The sequence below is a fragment of the Rhinichthys klamathensis genome, unplaced genomic scaffold, assembly GCF_029890125.1.
Source record: "Rhinichthys klamathensis goyatoka isolate OS25496 unplaced genomic scaffold, OSU_Roscu_1.1 h1tg000079l_1, whole genome shotgun sequence".
In the NCBI taxonomy this organism is placed as follows: domain Eukaryota; kingdom Metazoa; phylum Chordata; class Actinopteri; order Cypriniformes; family Leuciscidae; genus Rhinichthys; species Rhinichthys klamathensis.
Window position 1 is genome coordinate 643,827 of NW_026606621.1, and position 15,339 is coordinate 659,165.

Here is a 15,339-nt window from a genome sequence, read left to right on the forward strand (position 1 = left end):
CTATTGGTTTGGAGACTGTCTTTGACTGTTTTCAGTAACGAGAAAATACTCAATGGTGTTGACTTATGAATTTGAACGTGTCTTACAGCATACTAAAGACACCCCATAGACAAACAAAAGCTTGATTTTCACCACAGGGGGACTTTTAAAATTAACAAGAAAACCTCTTATACCTACTTAAGTTTACTCCGTAGATTATATTGTGTTCGATATTTTAAGTATAGACTGCTAAGTACTTGACCTTAAATTAACACAACTTGCATTTACATAAAAGCTAGATGGAGTTGAACCAACAATTGAGCTAATGAATACAACTGCCTTTCTCCAGAACAAAATAAAACAAATAAAGCATTTTACTTTACTTTTGGACAGAGGCTGCATTTCAACAAAAGGTTTTCAGACAGTTAGTTAAAAAAATAAAGCATTTTGGGTTTGACAGATTGCAATAATAGCTTACACTATAGTGAGAGTTTGGGATGTTGCTAATGTAACTGGCTGAGCCAGAAGGTGTTTAGCCGCTGTGGGACTATGGCTGACACATTACATTCAGCTTCGGTTACAGAAGTGCAAGCCAAATTCCACTAAATTTAGACCTTCAAAGATTAAACAAAGCAAAGCAAACATGTCAAAGCAAATGGGGCATTTCGATACAACGCTATGGACGCTTCAATAGCGTACAGCATCAAAATGCACCCATTCAGAAAGACATTCTGGCATTGTTTAACCTTCAATAATCACTTGCTTTCTAACCATATGCACATTTTTATTTGTATGTATTAATGTGATTAACTGTCATGGAACAGAAGATTGAAAATACAGGTAAAATATGAATGGAGTTTATTGAATGACACACAGGTGAGAAGCAGGTTAGCCTCTGGATTGCAGATAGTTCTGGTGATACTGGCATGTGAATGAAAGTCGTATCTTGTTGCAGGTAGTGAAGAGAAGTGGTTGGCGGGTTGAAGACTGGCAGACGATGACACTCAGAAGCCTGAAGAGGAGACAGTTTGATGCACAGTTAGGTTGTCCAGTACAGGTTGAGAGTAGAATAACAAGACCAGACCCAGAGGAGTGTTTGGTGCTGGCTTTTATGTAGGAACTGATGAGGTTGATGGCAGACAGGTGTAGTGATTGAGTGTGAACAGGTGGTAGCCAGAGAGGATGATGGGAAATGTAGTGTGCTGAGGTGACTGCTCTGGTGACTGAGGATTGTGACATTAACACAGTGGTGAAAATAATGGTACTAATTAATAATAATAATAATCCTTTAGATATCCTATTATACCTTACATATATTTTACATTATATAAAATATCCAGGAACATTTCACCTGTTCTTAAGTGCATCTTTTGAGACATATTTTTTCCCCTCAAATCAATCAATTGGATAAGAAAAAAATGAGATGGGAGAAATCAGTTACTCTTATAGATCACAGAATGTGCTTTAAATTCAAAGAGTCACACACCTTAATTCCAAACCACACTGCAGAGTAATTGTTGTGCATTTACATTTAGTCAATTAGCAGATACTTTAATCCAAAGCAATTTACAAATGAGAAAAAAATCACGGACTATCTATCATGCGGGACCTCACAGTGCTGCATTACAGATTTCCGATGGTAAACCAAAGTAGTAAAAAAAAAGAGAGCAGATTTAAATTGGGATATAAAGTTAATAAAAAGTTAAAGGATAAAAGTTCATTCTAGGGCTTAGTAACTACTGCATAAGTAACTCTGTTCTCAGTTTTGGTTTTAGCATTTGTTCTTAATGCAGAATGTAGCTAAATCATCTTGAAATGTATCTAAATGCATGATCTCTGCAAATGGTTGTCCCATTGTGAATAATTAATCATGTATACATTTAATTGTTTTCTTATTTAATTTTTGACCAAGTAATTTTTAAAGGGATCATGAACTGACTTATTTTATTCTTTTATAATGTTAATATGATTTTTACATCAAAAATTATCATAATTAAGAAATAAAAGGCCATTTTCTACCCTGATTTTAGCCCTCTGATTTGAACGCTCTGTTGGAAGGAGTGTGTCTGCTGTGAGACTTCAGTGTAAACGCCCACTTCTATGATTGGCTAACATCTTGCATATGAAATTAGTATTACATGTGGAACTCTCTCGAAATCTTTTACTACGTTTTTTACTATTACAGCTGTCGAGATTACTTAATCGTGAAAAATTGTTGATCAGCATTATATTACTCCCAATGCATGAAAGGTTGCAGCGATGAGCATTGTAGCCGATGACAGACATGTCTGTTGAGTGCATGAATGATCTCGTCATTGCAGCTCAATTTCTGTATTCTCACGAATGCTTTCATCATAACTAACAGTTCAAACATAATGCAAATAAGAGTGTAGACAGAACTCAGTAGCTGATAAACTTACACTGTGTGATTGACAACGTCAGCGTTTTTAAAGCGAGGGTTCTTTGATAGCTTTCTGTATAGTTTATTCATGATTTAAATAACAGATTATTTTAATGCTACTAAGAGAAACAATGTGAAGTTGATCGTCTAGTCACTGGCTTGATTTACTGTCGCATAAACAGAAATAAACCATTTTGAGACAAAGAACATCTGACCAAACATGAATCATATCAGAAATCAGTGATCACAGATTAGGCATTAGAATTTAACACACAGTCGTGGCATTACTGCCGGTCCATATCCTACAGTAAAAGTCTGTTTGCAAAGCCTGCGCCGAAATGCGACTGATTTACCAAATAATCCACAGTGAACTGTACCGAACAAACTAATAACGCTCCACTGAGACATTCATATAGTTAATCATAACCACTTTCCCAGCATTATAATCCTTTGGAAGGTAATGTTATTTTTAGTCCAGTGATGTATCATCATCTCACTCACTATTACATCAAAACGTGAAACAATTCCAAACAAGTCTTTTTCTGAGCTTGGATTTAACAAAACCTGTTTTTGGACTAACGAGGAAGTTTTGAGTTCTGAAACTTACAAGACGTTTTTACAGTGCATTGACCTCATTCAAGGATTTTTTTTATTTCTCAATTGATGACCCCTTAATCAAAATGCCATAACTCAATCTTCCAGTAAAAACGACAGACTTGCCTTGCTTGATGTATGCATGACTTCTCCAATCATTTGTTTTCTTAAACCTCGTTCCTCCAAGCAGGGCCGTAGCTAGAGGATTCGGGGCCCCCTGAAAAAATATTGATGTGGGCCCCCACCACCCTCCACCAATATCATATACTGTACAATAGATGAACATGGAGGCCCACATATAACAGAAGATGGTGATGTTGTTGTAAAACCTTTATTTTAAAAGTTAAATGTTTATATAAAAATTACAACTAATAAAAACTAACAAAAAGCAAGAAATTGCTAAATAATAATAAACCAATTTTTTAAAAGTAATATCCCCCCCCCCCCCCCCCGGTCGACTGTGGCGCGCACCGATAATAAAAAATGACTGTACACGGCAGACTGTAGACGGAAGTTTTCTAATTCCCAGCGAAATAACAATATATAACCGGTCTTTAAGAACGTCTTGATCGACTGGGATACAACCACTCTCCTTGCCTCCCTCTCCGTCTTTTCCTGGCATTTCTGGTACCTGATTTTTGTTTTCTTTTCCCCGACATTTTTCAGTCAGTCAGTCTCCTGCTCTTCCACCAAGTTCATCGTTATCTTCAGGCTGCCGCCTCAACTCTGATTGGTTCTGTTCACGAGCTGGGGCGGGACTTACAATTTTATTGGGTCCATCTGATGTTTGTCACTGACTCTGACTGAATAATTAATAAATACTTTAGGTCGGACTAAACCATTTTTATGGAGGTAAGAGAAGCAGATATTTGGAAAAATATTTACCCAAATTGCACGTTTTTGTGGTTTTCATTTAAATCGCAGGCATACAACTAATATAAATATTAGAATTATTCATACAACAGGGGCCTAAATAGTTTAAGTGCTGGATTTTGTGGGGCCCCCTGGGCAGTGGGGGCCCCTATAATTGTCACCACCTTTCACCCCACTAGCGACGGCCCTGCCTCCAAGTTCACGTTTACTGCTTCCACTTTTGAGTGCAATGGCCATATCATGTTCTGTCGATACATTGGTTTCAACGCGACTTGAAATGTGTAATCATACATTATAACGTTTACCTATTGATCCAATAACAAGCCTTCAAATTAATGTTGAAAAGCTGCAAATTTCAGTTTTTCTTGTTAAAGTTGATGTTTTTAATTCCTTTTGTTTTGCCCCACGCAACTGCACAATTATTACATTGAAATACGATACATAAACACAAACATAAAGTTGCATGTTTAAATGTGTAAATAATATTAAATTAACTCGAAAAGCAACTGTGTGATTGAATATTGTGGATACTCTCTCTATATCTCTTTTTAAGACCAGTTTCTAAATGTCCATTCCGGATACTTAAAGTTGGACGTTTTAGTTATACAGGCCAATATGCATGGAATGCAGTCTAAGAGTGGATTTTAAATAGCCTAACTGCGCAGACATTATCTTATATATGGCTGAGCAATTATATAACCTCATCATTGCTCAGAATATGCCCAGCACACTTGACCTTGAACAGTCCACGGAGACCTTGTTCATTCATTAAGAATTCCTACGAGTCTACAGCTTTCGCCCTAATTAGCATAGGGCTTTTTGCAGCACACACGACAGCAGCAGGAAGGACAGGAGATATTCACCTGCCTGCGTTTGGCACCTTCACAGCACGTTGACAATGTGCTCCGACAGATGGTACCATTTACAAAGCTCTTCATACTGTGATGCTCATACACCTTTTTATTATCTCCTGGCTGACTGGAACTCGTCCCAATTCGCTCTTCTGCCTCCAAACTCACTAAGTATCTGACCTGAGGTCTTCTTTAGATGTGTAAGGACCTATTCAAAACCCCTCAGCAAGCCCTATGGGTCCACACATCTCCTTTTAAATTCAAAGCTGGAAAGTTCCTCTTTGGCTGTTCAAACGCCCCTGGAGACTGGGGGCGAGGACTTCTGTGGGCATTATAAGCACAGGAAGCGAGTAACAGTGGGAGTTCGTTCCTTGTCAATAGGTGCTTTCCTCTGAGATTTGGATGGCTGCCAGCCTCCCTTTTGGCCAACAGTAGGCAAGCATGAAAAGTCACAAGGTTTTTTTTTTTTTTGAGGAATCGCAGTTTCCTAGCTGACACTTCATGAATAATGATTTATGATGGAGGTGGTTGAGTTTTGAATGTCCATTATTATTTGTGAAGTAAGCTATACACACTGGCCCCGAGAGAGTACAATAGCTAATAGAAGCAAAGCTCTTAAAGCCTTGATCCTTGGCAGAACCCATGTCTGACACGTTTAGCATGAGAAATGCACAGGAATCCTAATAAGGTGGAGAGAAACGCTCTTTTCCTCTCTTATTTTTCTCACAGCAGCTGGTGGCTAACCAGTTTAATCAGTGATAATTCTGTTTAGCTCACGAGCTCTGGAGCAGAGCAGTTTTCCACTGTTTACCCTAGGAATAATAATAATAGGACCCAAAAATGTTCCTTCAGTTCAGCAATCTTGTCTGTTGATTTTCTTTGCCCATGAGGCAAAGCAGTGGAAATGCAGCAAGATAGGCCTAAAGACGTGACTCTAAGGGGGGGCGGTGTTGTTGCAATTATCCATTCACTACCTCATATGATTCGTATTCTCGGAGAATTCTAAAGTACGTGCTTGTGAAAACGTTTTGTGATAAGTCTACTGAGCCTTCTGGTGGCACCTAATAATTAACCCTCTTAAATTGAGCCATTCACCATCTAGCGAGGCACCCACGTAGGGTCCCTCTGGAGCCGAAAGCTGCTTTGGGCGCTTTCATTACACGCTTCACTTCCACATCTGCACTTTTCCCTTTCTCTCTTGGTCCAGAGAACGAGATCAGAGGTCTGCTTGAGGTGTTCCTTTTTACGTCACGTTATCTTATTCATCTATAAATGTAAATGTGGCACCAAAAATCTGACTTTTTTTTTACTTAATGAAGTTCTCAGCTACCTTTCATCAAATTTGTCTCAGATGTTCTCTTTAAATTCTTTATGATAATGAATAAATTATACAATTTTTGACATTCAGTAACACTATGTCTACACCGGATGCGAGTGATACGACAATGCGAGAAAACCAAAAATTACCCATTATAATCTGATTTCAGGATCTTAAAGTCTGTTTATATGAACCCTAAGGGCCAGATTTGCTAAACAGGGCAAATACGCGCGAGACCGCAATCCCATAAAAGCACAGATGGGAGTGGAAAGTTTTGCGTGTGATTTGCTGACAATGTGTACATTAAAGAATACAGACACAACCAGATAATTTCCATAAAGACCAATGCAGAGGATACTATAATATTTTCTCTCATTCCATGAGAAGTCGTCACATCAGATCACAGAAAGAAGTTATTTCAAACATTTGACTGATGTTAAGTGAGTTTGGATCAAAAACATGGTATGGATCTCATAAATTGCTGTGTTTTGACGCTATGCTAAGCTGACATGTTAGAGAGCCCTTAATGCGCTACTGTTGCTATAGTAACAAACAACTTTCTGGTGTATATGATTGAGATAAACTTTACACTGTTATTACAGTGCTGTGGTTATTTCAGTAAACAGTTTGCTTTGTACATTCAGTTTAACAGCATAAAGAGGGCAAACCTTATCATTCAACTGAACAGTACGCATCCATTTTAGACACTTTCGTTATGCTCTTGCTCTGTCCATGCAGTAAATGCATGTCTTTGAATGAGCGGGTGTTTTCTAGGCCTATTGCACAGGTATTGTCTATGATATGATTATGACCCATTACAGGGGCAGCCAAAATTACAATCAAGCATAGCTCACTTACATTTAGTGAAAATATAGAACTGTTAGCCATACTGATTCAACACACAATTAAGAGGCAGCGACCTATGGAAGCTTGTTTCCGCCACAGAATGAAAAATAAAAAAGGTAATTGCGACTTTTTATCTCACAATTCTGACTTTTTTCTCACAATTGTGAGTTTACATCTCGCAATTCTGACTTTATTTCTCAGAATTGCGAGATATAAAGTCAAAATTGCTTGATATAAAGTCGCAATTGCGTGTTATAAAGTCAGAGTTGCGAGATATAAAGACAGAATTGCGAGATATAAAGTCAGAATTGCGAGATATAAAGTCAAAATTGCGTGATATAAAGTCGCAATTGCGTGTTATAAAGTCAGAGTTGCGAGATATAAAGACAGAATTGCGAGATATAAAGTCAGAATTGATTGATATAAAGTCGCAATTGCGTGTTATAAAGTCAGAATTGCGAGATATAAAGTCAGAATTGCGTGATATAAAGTCGCAATTGCGAGATATAAAGGCAGAATTGATTGATATAAAGTCGCAATTGCGTGTTATAAAGTCAGAAATGCATGATATAAAGTCGCAATTGCGTGTTATAAAGTCGGAATTGCGAGATTTAAAGTCAGAATTGCGAGATATAAAGTCAGAATTGCGTGATATAAAGTCGCAATTGCAGGTTATAAAGTCAGAATTGCGTGATATAAAGTCGCAATTGCGTGTTGTAAAGTCAGAATTGCGTGAAATAAAGTCGCAATTGCGTGTTATAAAGTCAGAATTGCGAGATATAAAGTCAGAATTGATTGATATAAAGTCGCAATTGCGTGTTATAAAGTCAGAAATGCATGATATAAAGTCGAAATTGCGTGTTGTAAAGTCAGAATTGTGAGATATAAAATATTCTGAGGGGGAAAAAGTAAGTCTTTTTTTCCCCTTAGAATTGGCCTGATAACTCGCAATTGCTAGTTTATATCTCACAATTCTGAGAAAAGATGTCAGAATTTCGAGATATAAACTCGCAATTATGTGTTATAAAGTCAGAATTGCGAGATGTAAACTCACAATTGTGAGAAAAAAAAGTATCAATTCTGTCTTTTTCTCTCGCAATTGCGACTTTATTTCTCAGAATTGCGACTTTGTATCTCACAATTCTGACTTCATATCTCGCAATTGTGAGATAAAAAGTCGCAATTATTATTATTATTATTTTAATTCAGTGGCGGAAACAAGCTTCCATAGTGACCGTAACAGCGCAGTACAACCCTTTATCACATGTGCTGGGGCACCAACCCAGTAGTTTGATAAGTGATAAGTCAGAAGCCAGCTCACCCTCGTTGCTCTGGTAGCCCTGGTCTGTATGTGGAAAACGCTGCATTTGTAAATTGTTGTTGTGTAGATGTACTCTAAGACTTGCTTTTTTGGGGGAGTTAAATAATGGTCCAAATGGTAGTAAATTGACTAGCACAAACCTTAGTAAATCACGTTGCATGATTCATGATTCATCATTCAGGGGACGGCAGTGGCTCAGTGGTTCATGTGGGTTGTGAGCAAGACACCTAACCCTGGTTGCTCCCGACGAGCTGGATGGCGCCTTGTATGGCAGACACTGCTGTCAGTGTATGAAAGAGTGTGTGAATGGGTGAATGTGAGGCAAATGTAAAGCGCTTTGGTGGCCATTGGGTCTGTGAAAGCGCTATATAAATGCAGTCCATTTACCATTTACCATTCATTTAAATACTCTCATCCCATAAATATTGCATCGTAAAAAGAGAAACTCTAGATGCAAAAATTACTGTCGCTATCGCTAATTTCTCACGTGTCTTCAGTAAATCCAGACAGTAGTTTTACATCACCAATAGAGGGTTTGCATTGGATCAAGCTGTTAGTAAATCTGGCACTAAATATTGTAATCCAATTTACATATTAGTTTGCATGTGCACTGTATGTACTCTGAACAAAACTTCAGTGCATGTGCAGTCCCCATTTGGTACATTCAGATCCGGAAACAGCCACCGTGGAAATTATCATCGGAGTACAGAAAGCATAATTGCCATTTTTACCTTTATGACACATCTGATATACATGTCGAAAGAGTTTTTGGCAAATGTTCACTAAAAAATGCAGTCTCCTCCACTAACCAGTTCATAAGACAAGGGTGTCCAAACCGCTCCTGGGGAGTTTAGCTTCAACTTCCCTCAACACACCTCCATGGAAGTTTCTAGTATCCCCAGTAAGACCTCGATCAGCAGGAGCAACATGAAAACTTGTGTAACAGTATATAGCTACCATTATTGCAATTAGCATAACTCAAATAATTTGGACTTCATTCCAGACTTTGGTGTCTTGGCAAATCTAAACTGAATTTGACACATTTGCTGCATCGAAAATATTTTAAAGATGCCATTTCCCACAAATTACAAATCAAAATACTGGTCGTCTGTGGGCTCGTTGGATGGGAAAGTGTCCTGGATGCGCTTTAATCTTGACATTTTTCACCTAGCTATACAGTTTTATAAAAACTGCATGTTCGAATATTCTATTCTTTTGAAGTACTGTTTTACACATACCAAGCTACTGTATAGTAGAGTTGTAGGAACATTTGGACTCAGGGACTATTGTGATCTCTTCTGAATCTCTGGAAGAGACAACATTTGTAGAGTATTTTTTCTTTGAAAAAAATCCTGAAGCAGGGGAAATAAATAAAAGTCTGCATTTGTTTCTCTTTTAAACTCCTAGCTGTCTCATTGAGATATTCAGGTGATCTCACTGGTGATTTTCCTTTCTTATGGGGTTTGCTTGTGCATGTGGCAAAGATTGTCTTATTGGGAATTTGTAAAGCCTGATATAAAACAGACAAAATTAGTTTTGGATGGCTTAAATATCCCATTAAATCCAGAGAGGGACTGGAACCAGTTTCTGGCTTTGAGTCATGCGTTGGTTATGAGTGCACATTAATTCTAATCGAATTTCCAAACTAGGTCTCTCTCTGAAGCCACACTGATGGCGATTATGATTCAGGAGGTCCCCAATCATATTTAATGCATGACGAATCATTTAACTTTCAATTGAGTCATTCAGTGGCAATTACCAACTGGATCTCACTTTACATATTCACCTGGAAGTGCCTTATTCATCAGCAATATGGCTGCTTGTTATTGGAAAGATCAAAGCTTTTCTCCTCAATTTTGAAGAGTTTCAATGAGTTGGAAAACCAAGAAGCAACTTCCAGCTGAATAGTGAAGCACTGATTCTATCCCTTCAGAAGAGTGGTGTACTGAAATAGCCCCATGCTAAGTGCTAACTGAAACTCACTGCAGCAAGGATTTCATTAAAATGTCTACTTTGAATTACACACAGACTTTTTTCTCCTCACTTTACACCAAACAATTCATTTTCACTCAGTTATAGTCTCGTTAGATACCAGCTTACCTCAAATGAACGTTGTCTTTTCTGCTTGGCTGAAACAGTATGTTAAGTTGCATAGGCAATGATGCATGCAACACTGAACATCAGACTAAACTGAAACTGGTGGGGGAAAAAGTCTGGAATTGGAGTTCGGCATAATTAAAAGGGCAGATGGGTCACGCACATCTCACTCACCATATTCCCTGTAATGGTCTCAACTTGTTCTTATGGTCCCCAATCAGTTGCTGTCCTCTCCGTTCAGATCATTGTGGTGTGTGTCATGGCTGCCAAAATCTCTATGTTTGATGGTACTTAGCTTTTCTTTTCCTTGGCAGGAGTCTAGTGTCAGATTTACATGGGGTTCATGAATATTGCATGATCTCTCTGGAACATGGTAAGTGCAATGCACAGCAGACTAACTGGATGGTTTAATTAATGTTCTGTGTTGAATGTGGTATGAGACTTGAGTTTAGCTGGAGAGCATTACTCACTTTAAAATGACTCGTAACAAACAAATAATTATTTTTCAACGTCATATCTTTGAAATAAATATTAAACATTTCTCCACAGAACAAATCTCTTCACTAGTTGAAGATTATATAATATGCAGAAGATTTAAAGACCTTACATTACACAATACTTACACTTACACAATAAGTAGCTAGCTAACATTTCATGGTGAGGCCAATGTAGTTGTCAAATGGGCTTGAGATATGGAGCTGCGTTGGTTTTGTCCATGGGCTTCATGTTGGGTCTATCTGAATCCTTAATAGGTTTGTTCATGGGTTCCATGTCTCCCTCATCTAAATAATCCCCAGTAGAGGGCCAACATGGAACCTATGGAAAACCCAACGCTATCTCACGACCAATTCGTCCGAATTTGACGAGTGATTAAAAGATGGCTAATTCGTACGAATTCGTACGACCTCATTCGTACAAATTTGTACGATTTGTCTAAACCCACGTGATGGGTAGGTTTAGTGGCGGGGTCAGGGGTAGGTCATTCGTACGAATTCATACGAATTGGGCAACTCGTCAAATATGTACGTTTTAGCAAAAATCGTACTAATTCGTACGAGTGAGGTCGTACGAAATTGTTACGAATTAGCTATCTTTTAATCACTCGTCAAATTCGGACGAATTGGTCGTGAGATCGGGTTGATTAAGTGCCCTTTTTTGGGCTTATGCAGACATGGGACCCATACATATTTACATTTATTCATTTAGCAGATCCTATAATCCAAATCAATTTACAGTTGAGGGATACAACAAGCGATTCATCTTGAGAAGGCAATACACAAGATAGTATAAGCTAGAACAGGGAGGGATTAAGGAATAATGAAAGAATAGACAAAGGAATAGTGAAAGCATAGGTTCTGGAGGGGCTGTAGACTCATAAGAGAGAGCAGAGGCACAGTAGGAGCGTGCAGAGCCCTTGTCCATTCTGTACGCAAGCATCAATGTCTTGAACTTGATGCGAGCCAAAACTCACAACCAGTGCAGAAAGATAAACTTTGTACTTTGTATATGTACATTTCTGAAATACTTAACTTAGACAGTTACCTCTGATAACAGAACACTCTAAATTATTACATGGACTCATGCATTTTCTGTAAAGCTGCTCTAAAATGATGTGTATTGTGAAAAGCGCTATACAAATGAATGTGAATTGAATTGAATTGAATAAACAGAGGTGTGGCTTGGGCTCTTTTGGACTCATTGAGTCTTATTCACTGAGCAAGTGTACGCACAAGTTTGTGCGTGAAATGCGCATACCAGCGGCAAGTTTGACGAGATTGACGAAAGGCTGTATGGAAAGCCCTTATATGGAGATGGTTTGGGCGTGTTTTATGCAAATGACTAACCTTGTGCATGCGGCCGCTCATTTAGAATACTCCAAATTCACTAACATCAGAACGATGTTATGAACAAATTCATGCGCGTACGCTCGTGTTGTGAATTAGGCAGAGCATTTTCGTGAGAAGTTCTCCTGAGCGTACAAATACAAAATAATCCAAGCAATTATTAGTGAATGAGACCCATTGAAGACTTGTGCTGCAGCATTTTTAATCGTTTGCAGAGGTTTGTTTGCACATGTAAAGGCCTGGACGAGAAGCTGTGTTGCATGCTCTGTAATGCCATGCTACGGCTCGGCACGGCTCGGTTAGCTTTTCCACTGTAGTTTAGTACCGCTTCAAAGTGATCAATCAGTGATCTGCAGTGTTTAAAGTGTTGGAACTTCAACTGAGGTGGTACTTTTGAAGTGAGCCGTGCCAAGCTGTACCGAGCCGTACCATGCAGGGGAATAAACCCAAAAAGTGAGCCGTACCGAGCCCTACCATGAAGTGGAACATTTTTGAGCAGTGCAAACCTGCATGATAATGCTGTTCTTGCAATATGATATTTAAAGGTCAGGTGATCATCAATGATTACCCCAAGATTCCTGGCCAAACTTGATGGGAATATCGTTGATGAACCTCACTGGATAGTAAACTGGTGCTGTGCTGACGGAGAGGCTGGGAGCAGATGAGTTGCTCTGTCTTAGTTAGGTTAAGTTGCGGATGATGTTCTTTCATTCATGCTGAGATGTCGGCCAGGCAGATCCGTGCATACAGTATAGGTTGCAGGTGTAGGCAATGAGTTGCCTTGGTAACAAACACGTGCGACTATGGAAACGAACAAGGCACAAAGCAAACAGGAACTAAACACAGGAAGTGATTACAGAAACAATCGGAAAAAAAAAAACACTTCAACATAAAAGTCCTTAATCTCAAGACCATAATCATGACAGCAACCTTGAGGGATCTGTGAGGCAAGACAAACCCCATGTAGGACACATACCTCAGCCCATATCACTTCTACAATGGCTCCACCATGACATGCTGACTGGGCTCTGTCATCTAGTATTTTGAAATAGCTTTTTTTCATTATTAGGATTTTTTTTCTTATATTGTCATGTGCTTTATTTATTTATACAAATATATATATATATATATATATATATATATATATATATATATATATATATATATATATATATATATGCACATTTCATTTGTAGGTTATAATTTGATTTTGGGTCCTATTAAAATATGGTAAAAGACATACTGTGACACTGAGGCAGAGACAGTCGGATCCATTTGCAGAGATTTATTAAAGTAGCAGACACACTTAGGGGGCTTTCACACTGGCAGTTTAGTTCGGAACGGGGCACGGTTCGCATGAAAAATCGCTAATGTGAACGCTGTCATGGGACCCGGGTGCGCACTGGGGTACCGAACCCGAGACTACCTGGAAGAGGTGGTCCGAGTTCGGTTGCTCCCGAACCGTGCCGCGGTTCGCGTGAATGTGAAAGCAACACGGACTCGGGTGCGCACTTGTTCAGGAAGTAAAGTAAACCTGCGCATGCGTTTATAGCTTATTGTGATGTATTTAGTTAAATAAAACGCTTGTAAGGGATGATAGTGTTGATGATTTACCTTGGATACGAGCGAGAGTGAGCCTGCGTGCAGTGTATTCGTGCATTGCGCGTGGAATCAGGGAAACAAAGTTGGAAATCCACTGTCTCCTAAAAAGAGTCCGTTTGCAAGCAGCAGAAGGCCACCTTATGTGACACACGCACAGTAAACCTGTAGTGTTCACTCAACTGCGCATAATAGCAGCGAATTAATTTAAAAAAACACAATATTGACCCACGTTCTGTTTTCTATCATGCGCCGTGCACGTTTGCGATGACGTCATATGCACGCAAACGCACCAGGGTTCGATAGAATCAAGTTGTGTGTGAAACCAGACCAACGCTGCGGGGGACGCCGGGAACAAACGCGCTCGGGCTCGGACCGCAGCAAACGAGCCCAGTGTAAAAGCCCCTTTAAATCTTGTAAAGGGACAATCCAGAATCGTAGTCAAACAGGCAGTGGTAAGAGGCAGGCAGCAGAAGTTCACAAACGAGTCCAAAATCCAAGTTCAAGTACACGAGAACAAATCAAAGTACTGAGCAACAAGAGATACGAACTGTGACAGATGTTTGGTAAAAACAAAACTTCACAAAATTACAATGAACAGAACAGTTCAGATAAAGGGGAGCTGATGGGGCACAGGTGATGTTAATGAAATGATGAGGGGATAATCAGGAGATGATGAGCAGGGAAGGATGATGGGAAATGCAGTCCTAGTAAGCAGGAGAGAGAGATCTGATGCAACCAGGAGGAGGCGTCGCTGAGCGCTCTGTGACACATACAATCTGAATAAACTGAATCAGTGGATTTTCAATTTAATTTTCTCAATTTTATCCGATAACAATACTGACTCAAAAGTTAGAATGACAATGTAAAAAAAAAAAAAAAAAACTTAACTGAAAAGAATGTACAACATATTCTGACCCTTATGCTACAGAAATAACTAATTGTTATGTACACCATTTGAACTTACTATGCATAGCACAGCATGTGAACCATTTGCAGAGTTAACACCTACAATAAATGAGGGTACTCAGAGTTATAACATGAGTGGCCTCCAACCAGGTGCATTACCATGTTCTATAGGCCAGTTCACTGACATTTCAAAAATAGTGCATCTGAGTTATGAACAGCTCAGCTGTAGCATGTTGGAGCACCAATGTCTGAGATTAATTTACAAAAGAAAAAGAAGAAGAAGAGGAAGAAGAAGAAACATACATACAAACATATCTGTCAGGTGGAAAGACATCTCCATATTTTGTCTTTTTTCATAAATAATTACTATTGGTCACCCTTTATGTCTGTCTTTGGGTTTTGCATATATTTAACCAATGAAAAGTATTACAAATGGATTGCGACTAAACATTGTATCTCCATTGGATCGTCAAATTCTCCTAAAACTCCACCCGCCTCAATCGTGAATCAAGTATGGCGTACAGTTTGGATTCGTTTCTGCTTGTTTGCAATGCAAGGGTAAATAAAGAACTGAACGGTAACGCTTTAGATTACAGCCCAGAAAGTATTGCGTAATTAAAGCGATTTTACAGCGTAACCTTCGGTAATTATAGTGTACCTATAACGTACTTACAATATAAGTATAAGGGAACAATATTTTAAGTTTG